Source organism: Rattus rattus, chromosome 1 (genome assembly GCF_011064425.1).
Source record: "Rattus rattus isolate New Zealand chromosome 1, Rrattus_CSIRO_v1, whole genome shotgun sequence".
Classification (NCBI taxonomy): domain Eukaryota; kingdom Metazoa; phylum Chordata; class Mammalia; order Rodentia; family Muridae; genus Rattus; species Rattus rattus.
The window spans coordinates 268,337,609-268,364,649 of record NC_046154.1 but is presented as its reverse complement, the minus strand read 5'-3'; the positions used below and the strand labels follow the sequence as shown (position 1 = coordinate 268,364,649).

The 27,041-nt window shown below is 41.0% G+C and overlaps 1 protein-coding gene and 1 pseudogene across 1 annotated transcript in view; one reads left to right on the top strand and one right to left on the bottom strand.

Moving 5' to 3' along the window:
* The window catches only part of Nell2 (neural EGFL like 2), a 307,008-nt gene that overhangs the window by 8,559 nt on the left and 271,408 nt on the right, over window positions 1–27,041 (top strand). The gene's annotated exons all lie outside the window — the stretch shown is intronic.
* On the bottom strand, window positions 16,084–16,174 carry LOC116890312 (annotated as a pseudogene).

Sequence of the window (27,041 nt, the reverse complement as noted above, 5' to 3'; positions counted from 1 at the left end):
TTTTGATGAATTGCTTGTCTGTTTCTTATGAGGTTTTGGGGGATTACATCTTATTGGAGATTTTGAGCTTTTTCTACTAGTATTTTTACATAATTTCTCATATTTGGAGAGTTTTCTCCAAATAATCTGCCTCCTTTCTTTTCTCTCCTTAAAGCCTTGGGACACTAATATTTGCTTTCATGATCTCTTGACCTGTTTCTTCCGGTGGGATATTTTAGGAGAATGCATCTTTGAGCAACCATTTCTGATATTTTGTTCTTCTCTGTTGCTCATTGTTTTTCATTGTTATTTCCGGTTTCAGAATGAGTTTGAGTTTTAAAAAATAATTTCAGTTTTCCCAGTGAATTTCTGTAATGGGTCTTTAGCCTTTTCACTGAATTACCTCTTTATATTTCTTTTTAAAAGGTCACATTTGTGTGTGTGTGTGTGTGTGTGTGTGTTTATGTATATGTGTGTGTGTGTGTGTTTGTGTGTGTATTTATGTATATGTGTGTTTATGTATATATGTGTGTGTGTGTGTATGTATATGTGTGTGTGCACACACGCATATTCATTCATGCTAATGAATACTTGTAGAGAATATCTTGTGGGAATCAATCCTCTCCTATCATATGGGTCCCAGAGGGTGAGCTCGGGTTTTCAGGTTTGGCATCGCTTACCTGTTCTGCCTTTTGCTATTTCCTGGAGTGTAATGAGTTTCTCCAGAACAGTTGTAGCTTTGTCATTACCCTAAGCCAGAAGAGTCCCCTAGGAAGAAGGGACCTAATATGAGGAGCTGCCTCTGTCAGACTGGCCCATGGGCTTGTCTGTAGGACACTTTCTTAATTAATGATCGAGGTGAGATGGACCATCCAACTTTGGGTAGTGACACCCTTGGGCAGGTGGTCCTTGGTTGTATACGGAAATTAGCTGAGCAAGCTGCAGAGAGCAAACCAGTGAGCACTATTTCTCCATGGCCACCGGCTCAGCTCCTGACTCAAGGTTCATGTCTTGAGTTGTTTCCTTGGCTTCCCTTGATGACGAACTACAACCTGGAAGCCAAACAAAACCCCTCCTCTCCAAGCCATGCTTTGTCAGTGCTCATCAGAGTCGTAGAAGCAATCTTGGACAGTAAGTGTTCTGAACATTTTTATAAGACAATTCATATTCTTACATTCTTTTCTGGTTCAAGAACTGGGAGAACATTCTTATTTTCATAATGTCCTCTCCCTGTTTTCCCATATTTCTTATTTCTGAATGTCCATTTGAAGCAGTAGGATCTGATTCTCATCTTTGTAGTTTGGCTTTTGTCAGGGAACTCATCATCAGTCAGGAAGCCCGCGATTTGGGGCAGGCCATTTGATGTCCTGTGTGGTGCTCATGCTAGAGTTCTTGGTAATTATGTCCCACATTGTAGGTAGTCGGAACGATTTCCTAGACCCACTAGTGTGGGTCTAAGTTGGTTGACTCTATAAGGAGGTTCAGGATTCTGTGCTTACAGGGATGGCCTGGAGTGCGGGTCTATTGAGGATATTAGGGTTGATTTGGGCCTGTTGTCTCTTTGTAGGGAGACTGTGTCTGAGAGTACCGGCTTAAAACTAAGGCTGTACTCTGTGTGATCGCTTCATAGTGGGGTGGATCTGATGGTCAGGACAATGGAGGTCAGCCCTGTACTATTAGGGGCTGGGATTTATAATGCCCATGTATGCCCAGGCCTGCAACCTGAGTCTGTTCAGTGCTGGCCTCCTACTTAGATTACTTTGGGATCTGGGTTTTTCCTGCTGATAGGTGGGCCTGAAGACCAAGTTTGTCTGGCTAATCTGAGCCTGGAGTTGTAGATGATACCCTGGTAACAGGGTAGCCTGAGAGGACCAACCTGTAGGTAATAGACTAGATCCTGGGGCTGTGGAGGTCAGCCCAGTGCTTCATTTCACCAGAATGGGCCTGTCTGGGGGTATGTGTTGTAGAAGTGGTTCCCACCTCCCGTTCTTCTAAGAGAAGACTCTGGAGACACATTCTCCAAGATATGCTGACCAAGGTGGGGGAGAGCTATGTGACAGGGATATTAAAACCACTCTGCTTCCCTCTTCGATATGTCTTCTAAAGTTTCCGTTTGTATCTGGTATAATAATCTGTCATTGCATCCCTTAGTGTCTCAGATGGCATTGAACATGTGATCATTGTCCAATTTGGTGTTCTTTCTCTATACCAGGAATAGCACTTTTGAGTCATGGCCCACCATCTGGCTGACATGTTCTTCCTAGGGCTTTTGAACTGATTTGATTTATATGATAGGCTACAAAGATGGCTGAGGGCTAAGAGCAATGACTGCTATGCCAGAGGGTCTGGGTTTGAGTCCCAGCTTCAATAATAGGCCACAAGCAGCTGTAACTGCAGTTTCAGGGGACATATGACTTCTTCCTGCTTCCTGGAATACGGCATGTACACACAGACATACATGCAGACTAAATACTCAATACACAAAATAAAATAAATAAAATTCAAACAAAATTTTATTAATTCTATGATTTTAAAAAATAATTTATTTGATTTCCTACTGCAATGAGGCTTGTCAATGACATAGACATGTGTTGTCAATTTGATGGAAACCTCCAGCAGCTACAAGACAGTGTGCTAGGTTGAATGATAATCCCTCAGTCGTCCACACATCAACTCTCTGCTCCCGTGAATGCTGTCACACTGCAGAGGGCACTTAAGCCTGGAGATGCAGCTACGGTTATTTAGATAGTCAGCTAGCTTTAAAATAAGAGGGTTATTTTTATTTAACATTGTCTGGCCTGTCGGGCCAATCAAAGTTTTATTCTGGTAGGGGGAGACATTTGAGTCACGGTCATAGTGACACAACGTGGAACTGGATGGTGCCTGCTGTCTTTGAGGGTGGAGGCTCACATGAGCCAAGGCATGCGGACGGCCTCTATAAGCTCTAAGAGGAAGGAACACATCCCATGGACACCCTTGGCTTCACTTCCTGAATCCCAGGCTGGCCTTCTGAAGGCCGGGCTGTGAGCTAGAATATCTGTCTGCCTCTGTGCGTGGGGCGATTCGGCACAGCAGGAGCAGGAGCATCTATTTTGGAGCTGAGAGTTCTTGTGTCATTGAATTCAACTTTCTTTTGAGCCCTCAGCCAGCTGCCACAAGTCTGTCTGTATGGTGGCTGGAAACTTGGTCTTGAACTTGATAGTTAAAATTATGTAAACACAGAGCCTCTAATGGATCTTCTCCAGGATTTAACCATGTGCTAATTTCGAGGACAAACATTGAAATTGAGTGTCACTTAAATATATATATATATATATATATATATATATATATATATATATATATATCACTTATTTTCCCAAAAGTTAATTCAGGAGATACAGTTAGAGGTAGAAAAGAAAGCCTGACCATTTTGTTAGTGGGCTGGGCTGTTAGTTACTACTGGACACCCAGTGAGTATAAGACTTACCTCTTGACAAGGGCAGCTACAAGTGCTTGGGGTCCTGATGGACACCAGCAAGGCTGATTCTGGGCAGCTGTGGTCATTTGGGAGGGCAGTGGAGAGCGAATGCCATGATCAAAGTGTCACTTGTGAAATGGCGGAGGTGACCCATTCCTGCTTGCTTTGGCTTTATTTCACTCTCTCACTCTGTCTGGGTTGGCTGCAGACTGCACTCTTGCAGGCGCCTGTGCTTTCCCATATCCTTGCTATTACCTGTCTGTGACTCAGTGCTTGCTAAGGTGCCAATTGATGGCCCAGGCAGCGGACATTAAGCCCTTATGGGTGTGACATACTCCATGTTGCTAAACTTCCACTCAGCATATAGAACATATATCACAGTTGAGGCTAGCCCAGATGAGCCTTGCAAGGATCAGGGGTGTACCTAAGTGTGGGGTGCATCTATATTTTCATCATGCAGAAGGACCCAGGTCTAAAGCACAGCACCACAAAGAGCGTATGTACATAACAGGGAGAAGGCATGGTGAATGTGGAAGAAGACACGAACAGTTCACACGAGAGTTACTGAAGGATGAAGTAGACATACTCACGTGTTTACAATGGCCAGAAGACAGAATAGGGTTCATTTGATCTCCCTTAAAAAGGTTCTTCCAATCCAGAATAATGAGTGAAAGTATCTAATGGGCGAGGGAGGCCGTGTTGCCTCTCACAGTTTCTTTGCAATTTCTCTATTGTTGTGATAAAGGTCACAACCAAAAGCAACCAGTGGAAGGCAGAGTTTGTTCGCCTTAAGTATCCCCATCATTGACGAAAGTCAGGGAAGGAACTTGAGCAGGAGCAGAGGTGGGAACCCAGAGGGAGGAACTGAAGCAGAGGCCTTGGAGGAAAGCGCCTTACGGGCTTGTCTTCCATGGCCTTCTGAGCTTGTGTTTTTATACAACTGAGGACTCAGCTACCAAAGGGTGATGCCACCACCCGATTGCTGAGCCATTCCACATAAACCAGTAGTCAATCCCCCTACCCTGGACTTGCCTACAGGCCAATCTGATGGAAACATTTTCTCAGCTGAGGTTCCTGTTCCACAGACACATGGATTTGGGTAGAGGGGGTAAGAGCCAATGGCAGGTTAGGTTAGAAAGAGGTGTATTATGGCTTGACACATACCTGATTCAGAAGTGAGGTGACAGGAGAAAGGCTCTGTAGCTCCCTTCTAGAGTCACCCTAACTTCTCAAGCACAATCTTATTGATCTTGCGTTGACAGTCTTGTACTGTGGAGAGAATTGGTAAACATTCAGAAAAGAAGTGAAATCGCTCGTCCCCTGGTTGGGCTGGGCTCCAAGCTTGCTAAGGAGTTGGAATCTGTGGTGTGCTCTAGACTTGGACTACTGGTTGGATGTATCAGTGAGGGCTCTCTAAGGAAACAGAAGCATAATGTGCCTTCCAGTGTACAGGTGTTCTTGATCTGCCTTACTCTGATCTCATAGCTTCTCTAACGTGTATCATCTATACTGCTATACTCAGTTATCATTCTAATTGTTTATTACCAGCCAGTTCCACCAGAAAGGACGAGGATTATTGCTTTGCTCATGGTTATGTATCCAAGAGCCTAGTTTAGCGAGAACTCCACACATCCATTTCCAGCTAAATGATATTCTGTCTCGGTTTTCATTCTGTCTCAGTTGTGATATCTTGGCATTTGGGAGTCAGTCTTGCTCCTTGAAGCCTTCTAGTCTACAAACTATGCACACTGTGCTCAGTAAACTTTCAGTGAGCAAACACCACGACATTAACCGAGTCATGTCAAATATGACTTTTGTAGCTCATTATTATAATGTTTGTGGTTATGTAACCTCAGAAGGGGCTGACAATCCATCCTATCACAGCAATGTTCTGTCCTCTAGTCATGAGGACAGCTGAGAGTTGAGAAAGGCAGTTTTCCTCCACACAATGCCCTGAATTACTCGGAGAGGCCTCTCCGCAGGCCATGGTGAAGTAGGCAGCATGCTGAAGGTCTTAGGCTAACTGAATGCTTCATGAAATTGAAAGTTTAAAATTTCAGTTTGAAGAGTTATGAAGTGACGAGTTGGCAGGGACACTCATATTCAAATAAGTGTACCAAGAAACATTTCGAGGCAGATAAAGACTGGTTTGGATTGTTTGTGTCGCAGCTCTTCTCTGTTATTGCAGATAAGCCAAACACACTGGACTGTGTCTAGGGAGCCATTGTCAGGCTTGGAAACAACTCCAGGTGGCACATGCTTGGGAGAGGTGGGAAATATTAGTTCAGAGGCCAGACAGAGCAATGCAGGAATTCCTCTTAGAGACCGGAGACTCATGCATAGGAGGGCCTAGAATGCTTAGAGGGCCTAGTTGCTTTAGAGGAATGACTCCCAGATGTTGGTTTGTAATAAGTATTTTTTCTGACTGCCTTGTTACAAGACTCCTTGTGCCTCTGAGAGTGAATCCCAGGAGTTTATATTTTGATTTTTTTTTTTGTGAGGTTGATGGGTTGATGTTCAGTCAAATTTGTGAACTCTTTTCTCAAACTGGGTCATCTTATATGGTCTCTAACCCGAGTAGTGGAATATGCATTCTGGAAATGAGATACATGTGAAATAAAAATAATAATAAAAAGGCACCATCCCCTGCTAACACCTGGTACTCTCGGGCCCTGGTGGTCTCGTCACCTCCATGGCTAGCCCCGTGCAGAGACCACCCATCTCGCAGCTCTCTTGCTGTAGATTCTGCTCACATGGCCCAGGATCATCTGACAGACCTTAGTGAAACAGGAATTATTAAGGACCATGTTGTTCTGTCTTGGCAGAACTAAGCTGTCTTAACCTATAATTTGTGTCCTCTCAGGAACAGTACAGGTCTGTAGAAGAAATAGGCAATTTCTGCCCAGTGACGACCTAGCTACAATGTACAGCCTCACCTGGAAGAGACATTCAGTTTCTTCTTTGAATCCACAAATGTGGAATGTTAGGACGAGGTATGTCTTAACGTAAACGTCGCATTCTGTGGATTTCTGACATTCTTGAAAACCATCTCTCTTTGTAAATTAATCTGGACTGTTGTCCATTAACTACTCTCAGCTATTTCTAATTAAAGTATGTTGCAAGAACCCTAGCAATTAACTCAGAGCCAAGAATTTGCTATCTGGCCTTCAACTCAAAGGCTTAATCATCTCAGATCCATTTATACTAATAGTTATGGAAGCACTGGGTCTAAGCCTTGTATTCTTAAATGTGTTGTATAGGCACAATGCCTCTATGAGAGTAAGAATTTTAACCTCAATTTTATATCAATAAGAAATTCATACCAATGAAAACCTTAAATTTATATCAAAATAAATTCTGTACCAAAGTAAGAAATTATGACTTTAACTTAGTAAGTATTGTAAAGATTTCTACCAGATGAGATTATGGCTATACAATTCTAGCTATTTCCTCCCTTTTCAAATTATGGCCATTTCTAAATTCCCCAGAAAGACAACTTAAAATAACCGAGCCAAGGGAACTGGGATGGTGACCCTTCATAACTTCTTATATCTGAATGTGGGCATTGAGATACTGTTGAATGGAGGAAAGGATAGGGAAAATGGGGGAGTTGGTTGCTTGGCCTTAAGAAGGCCACACCAAGGATTGTTGTAGTCTCTGATGTCTGTCCTGACTGTATCCAGCTGAAAGTTTCTGAGATTAGGAGTTCAAGTAGGTCAGTCCAGCACGTCTTACGATGAGACCCACCAGAGCTGTGTAGTCTGTAATATACAAATCTCAGAACAAATTGTTAGCATCATCAAGATATCTGTATGGATTGTATTAGTCTGAGTAGGGTGTTAAGACTAGTTAGGATGAAATTCTGCTCCAATCCTAAGTCTTCACTCATGTGATTCAAGGGATGGCACAAAGAATATATTTTGTCTGATTTACTTGAATATAAATTCAGGTGTTCTGCCTCTGTCAAACCTGATCCATACAACTGTGGATGTTGTCTAGACACTAATCACCTTTTCTAAACATGCAAAGATGAAACCTTTCTCCCACATCAGCATATCCTTCAGTCAGCCACTGATTGAAGTTTGTATCCTGCCTTCCCTTCCAGAGGAATAATAGAACAACCAAAAACTCATAATCCTACTCATTTTGATAATAAAAACAATGCAAAACAAATGAATTAATAAACGAACAAATAAATCAACTTGCCATGCCAGGATGTTAAACCAAAACTCCCTTGGAGCCCACATTCAAAGAATATGAGTTATCCTGAAGGACTTCAAAGCTTCCCTAAAACAATTGTTTCATACAATCTCCCTACTATCCTAAAATATCTTTTGCTTACTGTATAAATCTATTCTCAGGCCTTTTTTCTAATCTGTCATGTCAGAATAATTAACCCAAAATTCCCGTGGAGCCCACGAAGAAAGAATATGAGCTCCCTGCAGACTGTATTACACCATCTATCTGTTGAGCTCTCTACCTGGAGCCATGGACATCCATCAATACCTGTTCATAGCAGGCAACCATCACTGCTCCCTACTTAGGAGTCAGTAATTTTCCCTATCCTAGCTCTGAACCAAAGGTGAAATTCCTCACATGATTAGGACAAAAATCTGTATGTAAATATATCCTAAAAGCAAATAAAACAGCCTTTGAATTAAATCTTACTCCAATCAATATCTGCTAAGGAAGCAGGCAGCTTCCATTCTCCAGCTCTCTGACTGAGAGCAGCTATCCTGTCTCTTTTCACAGCAGGGGACCTCAGATCCTGTGAGCAGTGTTTGCCCCTCTGTTTCTTTGTTTAAGCTTTTAGCACTTGAGCTTGAGCCACCACATGACTCCTCCTCTCCCTGAGAAACCATCTCTCCCCTCTGCTCCCTAAGAGCTAAATCTCTAATTCTTGGGATAAGACTCTTAAATTTCTAGTGGATTCTTACCTGCCCTGTTTGACATCATCTGTTGCATGAAATATTAAAAAAATAAAGTCAGCACCCATGGTAATGCTGGCTACTCTGTGGCTCCTGCAGTGGTCTCACCACCTCCATGGCTAGCCCCATGCAGTGACCACCCATCTCGTGGCTCTCTTGCTGTGGATTCTGCTTACATTCCCAACCATCTGCCCCTGTGGTTAGCTGTCACAAATCCCCCATAACCAAGTAAAATCAAAACTCTATAGGCTTGTAATTTATCAGTCAGATTTGTATCAGTAAATTCTCACCCCACAAAATGTCCGCACAATGAACTCAGAGCCAATTGATATTGATATAAACTGCCCACCTAGATAAGAGAAATTGTCCTGTAACTATCCGTCCCCTATAAGATATTCATAGCTACCTGTGGCGGTTTAAAGCCACTCAGATCTGGGTCATCTTTCTCTTCTTCTATCTCCCTTCCTTCCTCTGCGCCGTGTCTCTGTACTGGTCCCTAAAGTTCACAGCCCACCTTTCTTTTCCACTGCCCAATCACAGGCTCTCGCCCTAACTTGTGCCTGCCCTCACTTGCATGTAGACTGCAATCTACAAAAGCATAAAAACAGACTCTGAAGACAGTGTAAAAATGCAAAATTTCATTACTGTTTTATAGTGATTTTATGTTGAGTAGCATTTTGGGTATAGTGGCTCAAATAAATGTATTATTAAAATTAAAACAGTTTCTTTTTACATTTTTAATGTGGCTACCAGAAATTTAATTACTTATATGACTTATGATTCTCATATTTTTGCTATTGTAGAGGGCAGATCTAAGATCCAAAAAGAAGTCAGGATGAGTCAAACTCTGTGTCAATTTCAGAAAAATACTTTCAATAGGTTTTCTCAAAACTAAGTGGCTCATTTTAAGGATCTTTCCATTCATTTACCCACTAACTACACCAAGAAAAGCATGTTTTAATGTATTCCAGAGGAGATTAAAAGGGCAGGCAAACTTTCACTACACAGTGGATGGGAGTTAGATATTTTCTAAGTTCATTTGAGATTGAACCGAATCCTCACCTTTTCTTTCATCTTACTGTAACCTGTGATGTTCAGGTTGTTCCTAATCTCCCGTCTACCTGAGAGGCTTTAACACTGTGTGCAAAACAATTCTCCCCTACAAATCACCCTGGGTTGTCCTGGGCTCTGAAGGGTGCTCCTAGAAGATGCCTTTTCCTTTGTTACTGCACGCAACATTGCACATGGAGGTTCAAGGGGATCACTCATGATGGTGGGCCACGCAGTTCCCCATGCACTCAGGTGTAGCACTTAGCTTAGTTTATCTGTCTAAGCTAAGACTCCCCCAGAATGCACCATTCTGTATCCAATTCTGTATTCATAATGTCTAACTCATTGCCTGTAGCGGACCATTAATAGTCACAGGAAAAGTTCTGATAGGTCATATTCTATCCTGGAATACTTGATTCTGCCATTTTTTTGGAGATTATTTAAAATTTCAGCAGTGGTTGATAACTGAAAACCATTACAGGAGTTTGTTTGATGACATGCACTTGGAACTGAGACAAATTCTTCCTGGAGGTTGACATTTTATCCCAAGGTGAAGTTAAAAGGCAAATAGATTGTTTGCTCAGGGCTACCATGGAAGTGGGGTGTTCCTAGTGGTGGACATTGACCCTGGGTGCTTCCTGCCTGCCTGTTGACCTTGTTTGGAGGAAGACACGACACGCATGAGTATATTCTCCTTACATTTCATCAAATCCATCAAATTGATAAGTACATTATAAATACAGATTTATTTGAAGTGTGACTACTCCAGAAAGGCAGCTTATTGTATGAGGATCCATTCATAAGTTGTTCATCCTTCCGAGACAGATTTTCAAAAGTTCTGATATAATTTAAGTATTGGCATTACTGCTTCTGTTACTATTTTTCTATTCCCCGATATTACAGTATAAAGCAAGAAACTTAAAAAAAAAACCCATTGTGCCTTTTTAGTCTGTTTTTGGTTTCTAAATAAAAGTGAAGGGATCCTTCTCTGTGGCAGAAGAAACATCACACTACAAACAGAAGTGAGAAATATGTTAAAATTCCCATTGTTAGCTCAAATTTCAATCCAGAGACCTTGGACATAGGGAGTTTAAAACATTTAATATTTAGCTGTTATTCTGAAACTAATGTCACACAGATGATTTTATCAAGTTCATTCACCTTGAATTCAATGAAAGAAATTGTACCTAATGTTAGTGTGATTTTTAGCATTTGCATTCAAGTTGGGGTTACCCTTGATAAAGTCTTCCTGCAACCCGTCTCTAACTTCTACAGCGACCGCACTTTCAGTCACACACCGGATAGGACTCAGGAATGCAAGAACAGGACACGTTGGAAATGGGTGTGAGGACTTGGGGTGTGAAGTGGGAAGCCCAGGGACAAGAGTGTGGACATTTACTGTCACTCAGATATGGGACATCAAGACCACCTGTACAGTCATCATTTTAATCACTTTAAAAGTTTGGGAAAGTTTTCACTATGCATTTTTCAGATACCTCTTCAGAGCAAGGCTGACATCACAGTGCATTCTCATCCTTTTACAACCATGAGGTCCATTTTTAATAGTTTGGTTTCATTTGCAGCAAAAGCAATATGACTTGCATTGATCTTTGATAAATTATTTTCAAATTAGGACATGTTTCAGGGACAACTAGAGAAAAAAGAATATTCGCTCTGTGAATCACTGAGCAGGCAGGAAGTCTTCGAGGAGAGATAACCCACCTATTTAATGGACAATTACTTTTTATTTTACACTGCAGTTTAGGAAAGCTGGGGAGTGAGGTTGGGAACAGGCCAGTTGGGCTGTGATGCTCTGTAGTGCCGGCCGATTTCTACCACTCTCTGAACCATTAATTACAGACGTCGGGCAAGCAAAAGAAGCATTGTACATAGCAGTCATAGCTGCTCATGGAGGAACTAGGAGGAGGATTTACCCTTCTACACACACACAGACACAGACACAGACACAGACACAGACACACACACACACACACACACACACACACACACACACACAAGTCATTAAACAGCTATAACATTCAGACCAAACTTTATTCATTTAAAGAAAGAATAAATCAAATTCCCTGCCAGTGTTCACAGTGGAGGTGGAGCATGATAATTTTAGTGGATTAAATATACAGGATTCAGCCAAAATAAGTCTATAACAATATGAGGAAGGTCATGAGAGGTGTCAAATATGTGTTCTCTCTGCAGAAACTTGTTTTTAATTAAAGAAGAAAGAACAGAATTTGCTGCAAAACAAAGGATCAGATGTTTTTGAAGGGCAAAATCTGTCCCCGTGGCATTGTAGGCTTTGAGGATGAGCAGGGTATGACAGAAGATTCCACACACCAGATTCCGCTTTTGCTATGTAGGGTGCGGAGAGCTGGGTGCTGCTGGCTCTGAAGCCTGCTCTCTTTGCCAACACTGAAACCGAAAAAGTCCCTTTGCACCCAGTACATTGGTCGTCTGTCTGTACGAGCGAGTCAGCCATTCTGCCTCACTTCCGGCTGGAGCAAATTCTTCTTGTTAGGCATCTCAGAGTTCTCCTATGTTTGAAGCTATTATTTAGATCCAGCCACAGCTCTCATGTATATCAACAAATGATTGATAAATGAAAGTGGGAATGTCTACCCACATACGCATCCATGCCTGCATGCGCGCACATGCACGCACACACACACACACACACACACACACACACACACACGCACACACGCACACACACACAGAAAAAGGGAAAGTGATAGCTAAATAAAAAACAGCATGCTGAAAAGATCATGTAATTGTTAATCACCTATTGTCTAGTCTTATCTATCTATCTATTTATCTATCTATCAATCATCTATCTATCTATCTATCTATCTATCTATCAATCTATCTACCTAGCTACCTACCTTACATCTATCTATCTATCTATCTATCTATCTATCTATCTATCTATCTACCTACCACCTATCTATCATCTATCTATCATCTATCATCTTTGTCTCTGCTATTACTCATTTTTGCCTTAGTGTGGGTCAAGGCTTGGAACTCAGAACACACTGAGCGAGTTTCTAGTCTTGAACTCAACTCCCAACATTCCAGTTATACTACATTTGCATATCTTGCTATTCGCTTGCAGTCATAAACTTTGATTTGCCCCGGGCTTTAAGATGTGTATGTCTCATTATTGTTCTGAAAGAAAATTCCTTCACCAGAATTCTTACTGAATTTCCTCTGATGTCAAACGTTCAGTCTTTACTCATAGTGTGAATTTATTACTCCTCGTGACTTATGGTGTAGAAGGCAGGTGAACCTGTCAGAATATGTCAATCACCTATTGCAGCCCGTTTACAGAAGAGGGGATTCAGGTGTTTATACCACAAGCAATAACTATGTAGGGTGCTTTTGTGATAAAGTAGAAGTGTTCCATTACTTGGTAGACAGCATGTACAGCTTTCTAGTCCATTTTATTCATTAATATGCAAATATGTTAATATAGATAAAGATATTTTAAGTATAGCGTGTATATAGACTCCTATATCCTCTTGATTGGCCACGAGAGCTCAATCACAGTCACTCTTCATGGATGCCCTACTTTCCCTGTACATATATGTAATGGTTCCAGAAGTCTCTGCTTCTTTTCTTTGAGACCAAAACACACATTTTTTTTTTGTCACCATGGCTAAATGTGCCTCTGGACTCCCTGTGGAAGTAAGTGCCACTTACTGTCACTGCAGGGGCTTTGAGGACACTGTCACCAGTTTAATTCATTCTATTGCTGCTTGCCTGTTTTCAATTTGGCAGATTGTGCAGTGACTCTGTGGGGCTGTTGAGAATACTCTGCAACTTGACCTGTTCAGTTGTTTTAGTGTGATACTGATATTAATTATTTGAGGAATAAAATATCACTCTTTAGAGCAATCTCTTCTTTTGCGATGCATATGTGTGTGTGTTTGTGTGTGTGCATGCACACATAGCTGTAAAAGCTTGAAGCGGACACTGGCTGTTTTCATCAACTGATCTTAATCGTACTTGAGACTGATTTCTTATTGCAACTGGAGCTTGCTGACTGGCTAGTCTAGCTGGCTCCCAACCCCAAGGATCTTCCTGTCTCCAGCAACAGGACAGCAGTGGCCCCTGTACCTGGTGTTGGTAGTGGGGAATCTAAACTGAGGTCCTTATTCTTGCACAGCAAGGACATTCCCTACTGAACCACCTCCTTAGACTCAATAACCCCTTCCTTGATAGACCAAGGTTCACAACTAATTGAATATTATCTTCAAAAATTAAATCATAGGCATAATTGTAAATAGCATGTTGTTAAGCAAGCCATTATTATATTACGGCTTTAGAGAAAAACAAAAGGTTTTTGAAGTGGCTCTCTTTATTCCTTTCCTTTTTAAGTACCAATAAATCGATAAAATAGACATCCTTGGTTGGAAACTATCTCTAACTCTACCCCATTTGCAGATTTCCATTTCTGCTTGAATCACTTTATATTGTAATTATGTGCAAATGTGCATTGTTCTATCATTAATAATAATTATAACTCTATTAAATTAGTAGTTTAGTCTCTCAAAATTATCACTGTCTTTATAAAGCTATTTTTATTTATATCTATTTTCATAAAAGTGTAACTAACATGTGATTAAATGCATAAATCTATCATATTTAGTCTGATGAATTTTGATGATTATATATCTAATATTGTCTTATTTGGAACATTACTTCCTAAGTTTCTAGATAAATGTATATTTAATATTTAAAGGAACCGTCAAATGGTTAGCCATAGCAATTGTCCACTTAGTACCAATCTGTACTCACACCCACATATGTGAACATCGCACATGATCCACACACCATGAATATTCATTTTCTGGTCCTTGATTATATCTTCTTTGTTATATGTGAGGAACATCTCAGCATGGAATTTTTAAAAATATTTTCTTAATGTCTCATGCTATACTCAACCAAATATCATGTATTTTCTTTTTATGTGAAGTAACTGTTCAATGGTTATGGGGAGGAATTTTTCCTGACTTTATTGTTGGTTTTTAGTATATATATATATATATATATATATATATATATATATATGTCATTTGCAAGGCACTGACTTTGAATGCACTGTCTCCTAGTCTGTAGCCTGTCTCTTAACGGGGTTCTTAGATGAACCAGTACATTTAATTTTGATGAAATTCACTTAATCATGTCCCACTCTAAAAAGCATTATATCTTGAACATTTAATCTTGAACAAAACAAAAAACAAAAATCACCAAAGTCCTTGACTTGTGAATTCTCTTTTGCTCCTTAATGTATAAATGTAACTGAAAGAAACAGACTCAAATAGCCATTTGTTTGTGAGATGGCATGGCTTACATAGTCCTGACAAATGACAGACATGTTTTCCCGGAGTTTGATGTAATTATAAGGAGCAGTAATGTGGGAGGATGTGGGGTGGTGGACTTGCCTGAGGGTGGGAGGACACAGGGCGGTCAGCTTGCCTGAAGGCTCTTTAGATTAATATTGACCTGTATGGGGACAGATGAGGCAGTGCGGTGCCAGCAGCTTGTCATGTTGCCTTACAGACTTGTTAAAGTCTAGTCACACAAATCAATTTTTGTCCAATGCCTGCTGCTTAAAGAATCAGTTCTTTTTAGATGGAAAGCAGTAATGAATGTATTGAGGAAAACAAAATAATTTCTCAGATAGCCTGGACTTCTGTGATTTTTTTTTTTATCTAAGGTCATGAATCATGAAAGACAGGGGTATAGCTTTGGTGACCATGTATATTGAGGAGTAACTTGAGTTTCCTAGGATTATCCTGCTTGTGAGCCCCAGCAAGGAGTAAGTGCTAATATCCTGTGTCTGCCTCTGCTCCTCTCTGGGGTGATGTCCAACAGCCACTTCTTGCTGTGTGCTGTGTTTGTACTTTTAGATGCAGTCTGTGCTATCCCGTGTACACCGGCCCTCTCCTAGCCTGATCAGAGCCTGGTGGTGTCTCCTGGCCATCTGGCTGGTTGTAATCTGTTGGGGCCCAGCTGCAGGGGCTGGCCTTGCTGTACCAGGCTGCAGCAGTGTAGCATTTCTGCTCCATGTCCTGCTGGATTTGGAGTTTACTTTGACGTGACTCACTTCAGTTTATACTATGCTGCCCTCAAAGCCATTGTCTCCCTGAGGTCAAGCTGGGAATCACAGGCCTTCCTCTGCCTCTCATTTATCTATGCAACTTCATTTCTCTGTTCTCCAGATCAAGTCCACAAGGAAAAAAAGCCATTTACTTATCTACCTACCTACCCACCTACCTACTTAGCTATGTATCTATCCATTCATCCATCCATCCATCCATCCATCCATCATTCATTCCATCCATCCATCCATCCATCATTCATTCCATCCATCCATCCATCATTCATTCCATCCATCCATCCATCCTCTATCTATCTATCTATCTATCTATCTATCTATCTATCTATCTATCTATCTATCTATCGAGCCTGATAATCACAGCATGTGCCTCAGAGCACCCACTATAGGTCCGAGAACAAATTCGGTTCTCCTTTTCCTTCATGTGGGCTCCGCCTGCTGAACTCAGGCTGTCAGCCTTGGTGGCAAGTGTGTTTACCCTCTGAGACATCTCTGGAACCCTGATTCTCCTGTCTTTGCTACTCTTTTTCATTTTATTTTATTTTTACCAGAGCACTCTATTAGCAATAATCGTGCCTCGGATAAACCTCATTGGCTACGATACTGCCACTGCGCAAAGCTTCAGAGCACTCTAATAAATGGGGTTTTAAAAACTAGTAGCCGGTTACGTTCTTGCTTCTGTCCTGCTCTCTCCTCATAGAAAAGGCATTTTGTACACTGCTAAGGAACTCATTGAGTCGCATGCTACAAGCCTGGCCACGCCTCCCGGCTGTGAAGAAGACATTGAGAAATGTATGAAGAGAGGTGCCAGCAGCTTCAAAAGCTCCTGGTCTCTCAGCAAAACCCCATTTTTGGGTCCTAGAAGTCGAATATTACCTTGACCTTTTTCTTCTGCTCAGGCAGGAGGATGCTTACGCAAGCCCAGTTGGATGTGGTAAGGAAGGGGCATCCATAATCTATAAAACGTGATCCCCATTGTTACACATAAGAAAGGAGAACTAATCCACTGTGCTAAATTGACTGTATTAGTCTCAGTGGAGATAAACTATGAATTAAAATAGCATATGTGATTCCAATACTTCTGGTAATTTGGTTTGGAAGATAGGATTTAATAGGTGCAAAGCACACGTAAGTAAGAAAATAATGTAATACTCATTTCATTATGAGAATGAGGTTTCAAATGTTCTGCCCTTAACTCTCTCTGTGCCCTTCCTTTACTGAAGACCTTGGCATGGAATGAATTACCGTGCTGCCGATGGTAGTCAATGGTGGCGACTGTCCATTCCTGTGATCCTTTATGAGCGTTCAACTTAACTTGTCTGTAAAAAATGAAGTCCCAAGAGTTTGTTACCATTGAGGATGTGATGTTCTAAATATGTGGAGTAGTAGATGGTTATAGTTAAAGGTATATCAGCGTGTCCTTGCCTGTAACGTTTATTCATGACAGTCTTTAATCCCTACAGCTGAGGAATTAAGGCAGGAGGGGCTGGAGTTCCAGGCTAGGCTGAGTCATATAGCAAGACTGTCCTGAAAGATTAACAAAGGCTACCATTGTAGCTCAGTGGCAGAGCACTTGCCAGCTTGGGCAAGGCCCGCGGGTTCATTTTCTGTCCTGACCCATTAGCCCCGAAGCTGTCAGAAGCATAGGATATTGTATAAGATTCTAAGGTCTGGTTGCAGGCTGAGAACTTTCCCTGGCAATCAACGATCACTTCTGCTCTGTAACACTCTAAGACCTGTTGCTGACAGTGGATTATAACATTATACGGTATGGTATGTAGATTGATGATTATGAATCTAGAAAATGATATAAATTTTTTAAAAAGCCCTAGAAAACACATGTGTATTATATAGAGAAAGAAACCAAAAGAGCATTTGGAAATGTTTACAAAAAATCAAGTACAAATAAATATTTGCATGATGAATCACAGATGCTACTGGCCCGTGAAAAAAGTAATAAATAAATGAAAAGAAAAGAAATAGAATTGATTTTGCATTGATCATCTCAGATGGATTCCATATTCCATTGCTTGAATAATAGTGCAATATTTAATCTTACTGGGTGGATTCATGGACGTGGAGGAAAAATTTGCATTCGTTCACTTGGAACCCAGGCTGCTCCATTACCACAGCAATTTACAGTGCAGAGGATTGCAACAGCCATAAAGTACCAGCATGGCTGATGACCACATTTCAGAGAAACCGTGTTGACAAGTATTCCCAGGAGGAGTGAACTGAAGACGGTCCTTAGCACGTTCCAGCACAACCACAATACAGATGCTCCCATTGGCACAGTCAAAAATCTCAAGTGAAGCCAGGCAGGTGATGGCTCATGGCTTTAATGCCAGCACTCAGAAGGCAGAGGCAGGTGGATCTCTGTGAGTTTGAGGCTAGCCTCATCTATAGAGCCAGTTCCAAGACAACCAGAACTACACAGAGAAACTGTCCCAGGAAAAAGAATCTCAAAGGAATGAGCAGGCAAGCAGAGAATGGAGCTGACACAGCACTCCCCTGACAACATGGAAATTTCCCCCCAAAGTAAGAGCTTTAACTGGAAATATGGATCAGGGTTAAGAACACTGGCTGCTTTCGCGGAGAACCTGGGTTTAGTTCAAGGCACCCATATGATGGCTCTAGACCATCAGTAACTCCACTTCTAAAGGATCTAATACCCTCTTCTGTCCCCCCAGGCACTAGGCATGCAGATAACACACAGAGATTCATGCAAGCAAAACACCCATATACATAAAATAATTAAATTATTTTTTTATAAATTAACAATGAAAACCTCTTTTCTCTCAGTTGTACATTATGACAAACACTTCCGTGATGCTGGGTTTGTCACGAACAGAAGAAAAAACCAAGAAGTGTTGTTGTTACCCAGTCTTTAGAAGGAATGTTTTCTACCCAGCAATTTGTTTAAGATGTAATTCTTTTTTAATTAAAAACATTAAAAGATAAATGAAAAGTTTTGAAATAGATTTAAAGCATAATAGTCTTCTATTAATCCTTGGAAAATATTCTGCACACCACGGCCTGTGTGCCACGCAATGTAGGCACTGAGCATACAGCTCTAATCTACAAGGGGCTCATCACATCAGGGACTCCAGCCGAGCTCATCAAACATCCTCCATTTCTCTCCGAGTGACACCTGCCGGCCTCTTCCACCACACCTTCACCTTCGTGGAAGGCCTGGTTTTGTAGCAATGGCTTAGATGTTCTCATTATACTTATCGCAAATGGAGTCATCTTCTGTGTTATTGTTTTGTATCTCGATTCCTCTGGTCCCTTCACTGACACTGCGGTTGACTTACTCTGATTCACGCTGCTGTAACATTACTCAACAAGTCTTTCATTTCCATTTTTAGTTTTTATTACTTTTTAAAAAATTTTTGAGAACTATATCCATGTGTACAATGAAGTATCATGTCTACTCAATAATTTCCTCCCTCCAATTCCACCCATATTTCTTCTAATACTCACCAACTTCATTGTTGTTAAGATCTTGGGGATGGAGAATCATTTCTATTTGAGGATATGGCCTCCAGTAGGTTTCCTATGGAAGGGTGGATGGTCCCATAGTCATGTACATATGACAGCACAAACTGGGCTCAATGGGTTATCCAAAAGCACTTTTGCGTTATTTGAAAACACACATATATATATTAAGAATAGTCATAACAACCAATAACTATGCACATAGAAGAATCTTAACATCAACCGCCATGTTCTCTCATCTCTTTCCTCCTCTCCCTGTCTTCCTCTCCCCCTTTCTAAAACTTTTCTCTCACCCATCCTTCCTTCTTGTCCAATGACAGGCCTCGTTCTATCCTGTACCTGCCTCCTCCTGCACAACAACATCAACCACACACACACACACACACACACACACACACACACACACACACACACACACAGAGACACAGACACACACACACACGTTTATAGTATATATATATATATATATATATATACACACACACACACACACATACATACTATCATACTATCTTGGTCATACCTACACCTGCCCCCTCCTTCCAACTTCTCTGACATCGGGCAACGCATTTCTCTCTTATCTTCAAGCTCTCTCTCTAATTTTTTAGAAAAATAACTCACTGAGTTCAACTACTGCTGCCCATAAGTACATGGGTTTGGGGGTCATTCAGTGAGGCACAGGAAACCTACAGATTGCCACTCCCCCAAAGAAGCTAGTAATTTTTCCTTATCAGCTATCAGTTGCCAACAGGTCCTGAGCTAAGGGTGGGGCACCAGGAACCCCATCCCACTTTAAGAGAGAAGTAGATTGATGTTGTGCCGATAGCTACAGCTGCATGTGTGTATGCCATGCCCAGAGGAGAGCACTTCATGGCCCTCCTCCTTATTTATCCGTTCGTACGTTCTCTCCTCTCCCTAGCCATCATTATTTCCTGGGCCTCAGTAATAGGTGTGAATGTAGTTTGATAGAGGTGCCTCTCACTGAGATTGAGAATCACATAAATCTATGGATATAAACATAAATATTTAGAAAGCAATTTGAACAACATGACCATTTAGCAAAAACAGTATCAGTAAGTTTTCCCTTACTGTTCTACTCATGGTTTCTGGCCATGCTAGCAGTCACAAGGGTGAATCTGAGGCCTGTCGGAGAACAGTTGGTTACCTCACAGACAGCCTGGCCACCATTGCCTCAGTAGCACATCTTAGTACATAGGCCCAGCACAGGGTAAGACCACTGATGCTGTTTCTTCCCCAGAAACTGGAGAAATAGTCTCATTTAAAATAGTCTCAGAATATAAATAAAACAGGGGTTGGAGAGATAGCTCAGTGGTTAAAAGCTGCATGTGTGTATGGCTGCTCTTCCAAGGGACCTGGGTTAAGTTTGCAGCATCCACAGGGCAGCTTAGAACCATCTTTAATTCCAACTCCAGAGGATCTGATGCTCCCTTCTAGTCGTTGGTTATATATATATCCCATGATTGAGGGGGATAGCAAGTATTGCAACCAGAAGTCTTATGAAACCTCCCTGGTTGTAGTTAAAATATATTCATTTTAAAAGGGAAGTTTGAACAAAGGTGTCCCACATGCGTGTCTCCCAGAAAACATGGGCTTTTGTGTGAAAATCTCAGTGCCACAGGTTGGTTAAGTCTCTGAGCATTATTGATCAGCTGGGCCCGGAATCAGCACACACTGCGGCCATTGTTCTTTCTTGCTCACCATAACTAGATAGATTTTCATCCTGGCGACACCACACACTTTGGTTGGAGGACACAGACATCCTGCTGAGCTGACCAGGAAGCTCTCTCCATGCTGACTAACATTCATTGTGCTGTAGGGTTTGATGTGCATTTTAATTATCTAGCAGATATCTACAGAACATTTTACTCCAAAACAAAAGTATTATATTCCAAGTTTTTTTTTTTTTTTTTGGACAAATCCTGGAGGCAGTGCATTCATACTCTGTTCTAAAGGACCCTACTTCCAGGATGTTTTATTGAAGCATGTTGTTTTTCCCTATCTTTATTAACTTGGGTATTTCTTATTTACATTTTGATTGTTATTCCCTTTCCAGGTTTCCGGGGCCAACATCCCCCTAGCCCCTACCCCTCCCCTTCTCTATGAGTGTTCCCCTCCCCATCCTCCCCCCATTACCAACCTCCCCGCAACAATCACGTTCATTGGGGTTTCAGTCTTGATAGGACAAAGGGCTTCCCCTTCCACTGGTGCTCTTACTAGGCTATTCATTGCTACCTATGCAGTTGGAGCCCAGGGTCAGTCCATGTATAGTCTTTGGGTAGTGGCTTAGTCCCTGGAAGCTCTGGTTGGTTGGCATTGTTGTTCATATGGGGTCTCGAGCACCTTCAAGCTCTTTCAGTCCTTTCTCTGATTCCTTCAACGGGGGTCCCGTTCTCAGTTCATTGGCTTGCTGCTGGCATTCGCCTATGTATTTGCTGTATTCTGGTTGTGTCTCTCCGGAGAGATCTATATCCCGTTCCTGTCAGCCTGCACTTCTTTTGCTTCATCCATCTTACCTAGTTTGGTGGCTGTATATGCATGGGCCACATGTGGGGCAGGCTCTGAATGGGTGTTCCTTCTGCCTCTGTTCTAAACTTTGCCTCCCTATTCCCTCCCAAGGGTATTCTTGTTCCCCTTTTAAAGAAGGAGTGAAGCATTCGCATCTTGGTCATCCTTCTTGAGTTTCATGTGTTCTGTGCGTCTAGGGTAATTCGAACATTTGGGCTAATATCCAATTATCAATGAGTACATACCATGTGTGTTTTTCTGGGATTGGGTTACCTCACTCAGGATGATATTTTCCAGTTCCATCCATTTACCTATGAATTTCATAAAGTCATTGGTTTTGATAGCTGAGTAGTATTCCATTGTGTAGATGTACCACATTTTCTGTATCCATTCCTCCGTTGAAGGGCATCTGGGTTCTTTCTAGTTTCTGGCTACTATAAATAAGGCTGCTATGAACATAGTGGAGCATGTGTCTTTGTTATATGTTGGGGCATCTTTTGGGTATATGCCCAGGAGAGGTATAGTTGGGTCTTCAGGTAGTTCAATGTCCAATTTTCTGAGGAACCTCCAGACTGATTTCCAGAATGGTTATACCAGTCTGCAATCCCACCAACAACGGAGGAGTGTTCCTCTTTCTCCACCTCCTCGCCAGCATCTGCTGTCACCTGAGTTTTTTATCTGAGCCATTCTGATTGGTGTGAGGTGGAATCTCAGGGTTGTTTTGATTTGCATTTCCCTTATGACTAAAGATGTTGAACATTGCTTTAGGTGTTTCTCAGCCATTCGGCATTCCTCAGCTGTGAATTCTTTGTTTAGCTCTGGACCCCATTTTTTAAATAGGGTTATTTGTCTCCCTGTGGTCTAACTTCTTGAGTTCTTTGTATATTTTGGATATAAGGCGTCTATCTGTTGTAGGATTGGTAAAGATCTTTTCCCAATCTGTTGGTCCTAACTGTTTTGTCCTAACTGTTTTGTCCTAACAGTTGGTCCTAACTGTTTTGTCCTAACAACAGTGTCCTTTGCCTTACAGAAGCTTTGCAGTTTTATGAGATCCCATTTGTGATTCTTGATCTTAGAGCATAAGCCATTGGTGTTTTGTTCAGGAAATTTTCTCCAGTGCCCATGTGTTTCCAGATGCTTCCCTAGTTTTTCTTCTATTAGTTTGAGTGTATCTGGTTTGATGTGGAGGTCCTTGATCCACTTGGACTTAAGCCTTGTACAGGGTGATAAGCATGGATCGATCTGCATTCTTCTACATGCTGCCCTCCCGTTGAACCAGCACCATTTGCTGAAAATGCTGTCTTTCTTCCATTGGATGGTTTATTGAGAATTTTTACAGCTGTGTCTACTAGGGTCGTCAGCCTACGAGGCTCTCTCTTCGTTGGGTCTTTGTGCCTGTTTGGTGCCAGGGCACCAGTAACTGGAAAGCGATCCCTCATTTTTAATCTTGCAGAATGAGTTGAGGAGCACTGGTGCCAGATCGACTTTGAAGGTCTGGTCGCTTTCTCTGATGATCCCATCTGGTTCTGAGCTTTATTTAGTTGGGAGATTTTAAAAATTGCTCCTTCTATCTTCTGAGATGTTATGGGTTTATCTAAATTACTTTCTCCATCTTCATTTAACCTCGATACACCATGTATATCTTGAAACTCCTCCATTTTAAAATATTGCAGTGTGGTGGAATATGGATATATATTTTTTGAAATATGCCCCTAGGATTTTCTGAAATTCCTCAGTGCTTGTTGAACTGTCTGCATTTCCATCTCTAATTTTACTGGTTTGGACTTTCTCTCTCTCTCTCTCTCTCTCTCTCTCTCTCTCTCTCTTTCTTTTAGTCAGTTTGGCTAGGGGTTTACTGTTCTTTCCGAAGAGCCCCACCCCCTGATTCTTCAAACTGATTTCTGTTCATTTCTATTTCATTAGTTTCAGCCAAAATTTTTATTATTCCTTCTCATCTACAGTCTTGATACTGTTGGCTTTTCTTTTTTATCCAAGAAACTTGGGTGCATTGTTAAATTGTTAATTTAAGTTTTCCTGTTTTTTGTCATAGGCACTTAATACTTTATATTTTCCACATAACGATCCATAGAATTTAATATGTTGTGATTTGACTTTTGTTGCATTCTAGCAATTCTTAAATTTTCTGTTCATTTTTTCCTTGACACTATTATCATTCAGTACTGTGTGGTTTAGCCTCCATCCATTTGTGTCCTATCTATAGTGTCTATGCTGCTGATGGACAGGTTTATTCTGTTGTAGTCAGATGGAATGCAGAGTGTTATTTTACTTTTCCTATATTTGTAAGATTTGCTTTCTATTTTAATAGGTAGTCAATTCTGAAGAAAGTTTCATGAGTTCCTGTGAGTTGTCTAGTCTTAAGTGTTGTTAGAATGCTCTATCTATGTCTGTTAGGAGTCTGTTTGTTTCACGAATTTATTTAATTCTTGTATTTACTTGTTAAGTTTTTTTTTCTTTTTTTTTCTTTTTTATTTTTTTTTACTTGTTAAGGTTTTGCTCAGGCCATCTTTTGTTGGTTGAGACCATTAGCCTTGAGAATTATTATCGATCAATAAAAATTGTTAAATTAGAAAATTAGCATCTTAATTCCCATCTTTTATATCATTTCTGGTTCTTCTAGCATCGTTCATTCATTCCCTGTGACCTCTAGGGTGTGTTTATCAAAATTATTAGACCTAACCCTTCCTTCTATATCCTTTATAGAGCTGGCTTAGTGGTCATAAGTTTCTTTACGCTGCTTTTATTTTGGCAACTTTCTATTCCTCTTTGAATGTTGACAGATGTGTTTTTGTTGCATTTAATATTCTGGGTTGATAATGGTTTTTCAGTGCATGGGATATACTTTTTAGGCTTTTCTGGCTTAAAAGTTCTCTGGAATAGCAACACATTGTTCAGATAGGCCTGCCTTTGTGACTTGACCTTTTTTTGGTCATGACATTTAATATTTATTTATTATGTTTTATCTATTGTGTGTTTTTAACATTTTCATTATAGTATGCTATGGGGAGTTTCTTTTCTGGAGCTGTCTGGTTAGAGTTCTGTAGGCCTCTGGTTCCTGAATAGACCTCTGTGATTTTCTTGGAAATATTCTCCATGCCTTCACATGGTTTTCCTGATCTTTTATGTCCACAATCTAAACGTTAGGCAATTTCATGGTGTGGCAGTGCCAACTTCTGTTCATATTTCTTTTTAAAATTTATCATTGAAATTTACCAAGTGATCCAATTCCTCTACCTTGTCATCCATGCAGAGCCCATTTTCCCCACAGTCCAGTTTGGTGATCAGGTCTTTCTGGGTTATTCGTTCCAACGTCCTTTTGGTTTGGTTTCCTTAAGCAGTTCCATCTCTCTTGGATTGAGTTCTTCACCTCACTCATCCCTTCCTTTGTTTCCCCCAGGATTGTAGCAATGCCCTCTTTGAGTTGTTTTTCCAAGTGGTTCTCACTAGGTGCCATCAGTAATTTGTGGGGGGACGCGTTCCCATGTTTTTTTCACATTTCTGTTTCTGTGCTGAGACTTATGCAACTGTGGTTACCTTGTTGCTTGAGTTTTCCTCCCCTCTTTTGTATTTTTATTTCTATTCCTCTCGCCCCTTTCTTTTGGCAGTATATTTTGCAGGGATGGTAGAGGACTAAATCCTGTAGTTCTGAGGTGTACTTTTTCTCTTTGGGATTGGTATGTGGGGACAAAGCCTTACCTTGAGTTTTCCTCTGAGGGTCAGAGGTGCGTGGCTCTTCCTGTGAATTGTGGAACTGAGGCATGATGGCTCTACTGGGAGATGCAGATCTTCTTGTCGCCTGTGAGCTGATTAGGAGTAAATTCCCGTCCCTTTCTTGGGGCCAAGCCCTGCCTCTGAAGCAGCTTCAGGCTGGGAACTCCCCAAGAACTAAAAGGTCTTGCCCTGGTCTGAAACTGGTCCCTGTAGTTCTCCTTTTGAGGCACACTTAAACCCAGCTGTGTTCTCTTAATATTTAGGGTTCCGAGTTCTTTGTATAGCCCATCCTCGGATAGATGTATAGCTAGCAAGAATTTTCTCCTATCCCGTGTGCGCTCTCTTCACTTGATTGACAGTTTCCTTTGCTATACAGATTTTCTTTTTAGTTCCAGGCAATTCCACTTGTCAGAAAAATCGGCCTTATTTCCTGTGCTACCAGAGTTCTTTTCAGAAAATCCTTACCTTCTGTCTGTAAGTTGAAGTGTGCTTTCCACTTTTCCTTCATTATGTTTGTGTGTATGTGGGCAGGCATGGATGTGTAGCAGTCATAAGAAACTTGTGAGAATTTGTTCTCTTTCCATTTTTTTGGGTCCTGGGTATTGAACCCACATCATCAAGCCTAATTATCAAAGCACATGTACCCTTTGAGGCATCTTTCATGCCCTGTTTGAATTTATTTATTTTTTATTCATTTTTGTTGTTGAATTTTAGGTGCTCTTTACATATTGCTGTTAAAATTTCCCTTCACATTTAAACTTTCTTATTTATCTTCTTTTTAAAAATAAGTATGTGTTAGTGTTTAGTATGTATGTATGTATGTATGTATGTATGTATGTATGTATGTATGTATGTAAGTCAATACTATCATGGGCATGTGTAAGTCTTGTCACACCCTCCCCGCCCCAGGGTGGATCTTTACCTTCTACCTTGATTAATTAAAGGTCTTCCTTATGTTGCTTGCTGGACCAGGGTTCCTAACTCAAGTGATCCTGGGGACTTTCCTGTCTCTCCTTCCTACCTATGGGAGTGCTGTCTCATGGATGATGTGTTCTATGACTCTGACATTTGCATGAATGGTGGGGAGTCAAATTATGGTCCTCACACTTGCACAGCCTGGCTTTTACCCACTAAGGCCATTTCTCTAGACTTCATTTATTGTCTTAATGAAGTTGTTTGACAAACAAGAGCTAATCACGTTCAGTTGCTGGGCTGCCTCTGCAAACCATCTTATGCTAAGTAACTGGATCCTCCTCACTGCTTTGAAGGACTGATGTCTGAAGTCAAGGTTGATAGAGATCGCTCTGAACAATTCTCTCTGACCCTTACCTGGCTTCTGGTGGTTCTGGCATTCTTTGACACATGTTTTTTTTCCGTGCATTATCCAATTCTGCCTTTATTTTCTTTCGACAAATAGGTATTTTTCATTTTAATGAACTCCAATTTGTCTGTTTCTATATTACAGCTGGTACTTTATGCTCTCCACCAAACAAATAGTTGCTTATCCCAAGTTCTCAAATGTAGTCTCTAGAAAATTCATGGTTCTTATCTTTTATAGTGAAAACTGTAATACAATTTTGCTCACTTTCTTATGATGTGAGCTGAAATTTAAGATAACTTTTGTTCTGTATGGATATTTGATTTTCAAACACGAATTATTTTTAAACATCTTTGCATAATAAAGTTCTCAAGATGCTTCCATCAAAATCTTTTTGACTGTCTAAAGATGACTTGG